Source organism: Microcebus murinus, chromosome 21, assembly GCF_040939455.1.
Source record: "Microcebus murinus isolate Inina chromosome 21, M.murinus_Inina_mat1.0, whole genome shotgun sequence".
NCBI lineage: Eukaryota > Metazoa > Chordata > Mammalia > Primates > Cheirogaleidae > Microcebus > Microcebus murinus.
The window spans coordinates 1884468-1886390 of NC_134124.1; the positions used below are offsets into that span (position 1 = coordinate 1884468).

General features: G+C 42.6%; 1 pseudogene; it reads left to right on the plus strand.

Moving 5' to 3' along the window:
* The first annotated feature begins 390 nt into the window (after positions 1–390).
* On the plus strand, positions 391–1483 carry LOC109729761 (YTH domain-containing family protein 3 pseudogene; annotated as a pseudogene).
* Positions 1484–1923: the final 440 nt, after the last annotated feature.

A 1923-nucleotide genomic window follows, 5' to 3' on the forward strand; every position in this document is an offset into this window, starting at 1 on the left:
GCTTATAGTAGCAGCTATGGCGTCTACCTAGTCCTCTTGGGAGAGCTATCACTGATGGACAGGCTGGATTTGGCCATGATACTCTGAGGAAGTTGTCTGGCATTAGCAGCATTGAGCAAGGCATGACTGGACTGAAAATCAGTGGTGACCTGACAGTTGCAGTGACAAAAACTAGGTATAGCTTTGAGCAATAGTGGTGTGACTAGTATTGTTTAGTTATAAACAATGGACGTGTTTATAATGAAAAGTCACTCTGAGGATGACATACACACAGTTCTGTTAAGTGCTCTGTCTGGTGCAGCAGTGAGCATGGTAATAAGAATTTGGATGCAGCTCAGTATTTCCCAAATGGGAAAGTCCCACTATATTTACTCTTCAGTGTGAATGGCCATGGACATTTCTGTGGAGTGGTTGGTATGACATCTGCTGTGGACTACAACACATATGCCTTAGCAGTGCAGCCCCTAAACCTATTGTCAGAAAGCATCCCGAACCTCAACTGAAACTAAACCCAAGGGCAACATGGCAATTGGGTGTTCTGCTGTGCCACCACCTGCTGTAAAATACAACATGAACAGTGGAACTTGGGATGAAAAGGAATCCTTGGTAAAGGCCACCAACCCAGCCAGTTCTGCTTCCTCAAACTATAATCCAGCAGCCTCAGCCATTATTCAACTACCACCATTGGTGCAAAACCAACTGCCTCAGCAGCAGCCTCAGCTACCACAGCCACAGCAGCAAAAGGACCCCAGCCATAGGCCTAGCCTCACCGAGTGCAGCCTCAACAGCAGCAGCTGCACAATCGCTGGGCAGCTCCTCAGACAGAGGAGCAGGTTTCAACCAGAATAGCAGAGCTGGTGGTGAAGACTCTGGTTCAGGTGCTGTGCTCATCAGCAGTTCACCTTCTAGTGAAGAAATGCATCCAGTGCTGGAAAAGCTGAAGGCTGTAAACAACTACAGTCCCAAAGACTTTGATTTGATCCTGAAGAATGGACGTGTTTATAACTAAAGTCACTCTGAGGATGACACACACTGTTAAGTGCTCTATCTGATGTAGCAGTGACCAGGGTAATGAGAATTTGGACGCGCCTTATTATTTCCTGAATGGGAAAGGCCCACTCTATCTATTCTTCAGTGTGAGTGGCAGCAGGCAATTTTGTGGAGTGGTTGAAACAAGGTCTGTTGTAGACTATAATGCATACACCAACGTCTGGTCTCGGGATAAGTGGAAGGACAAATCTGAAGTTAAATGAATCTTTGTCAAAGATGCTTCTAATAACTGATCATGGCAGAAAACTTAGAAAACAACAGCAACAAACTAGTTACCAATTCAAGGGCCACTCAGGTACCTCTAGAAAAAGTAAAGCAACTGCTTAGAATGATTGCTACTTTCAAGCACACCACATCAATCTTTGATGACTTTGTACATCATGAGAAGCATCAAGAAGAGGAGGAAGCCACGTGTAGGTTAAGAATACAGTAATTGGGGGGGGGGGTCTTTGTATTGCTGGTGGGATACAAGGATGGGTATTTTTTAATACCTCTTAATATTACATTCTGAGTTTAAGAACTTCTGAAGGAAATTACCACTTAGTTTATATAACATAACTGTACAAACACCCTGCAGGGGTCTGTGTGGGCCCTATGTGAATCATTTCTTCTTCCCTTCCTAAGAATAACCCCTCACACTGAACCTGCATCTTATCCATTCTTCATACTCCTCAGGTGATAAAGGTCATTGAGTGTAAGTGTTTATCAGAGCTGAATAAATTCAGCATTTATAATTACACAGACTTCTTTGAACTGAGCAGGGGCTCTAATCACTGATCTTACTATTAATTTAATAAGAAAATGCATTTACAGTTTGAAACAAACAGCTTTTAAATAAATGTTTGACTTATTTATTTTATGAGAAATAAAATT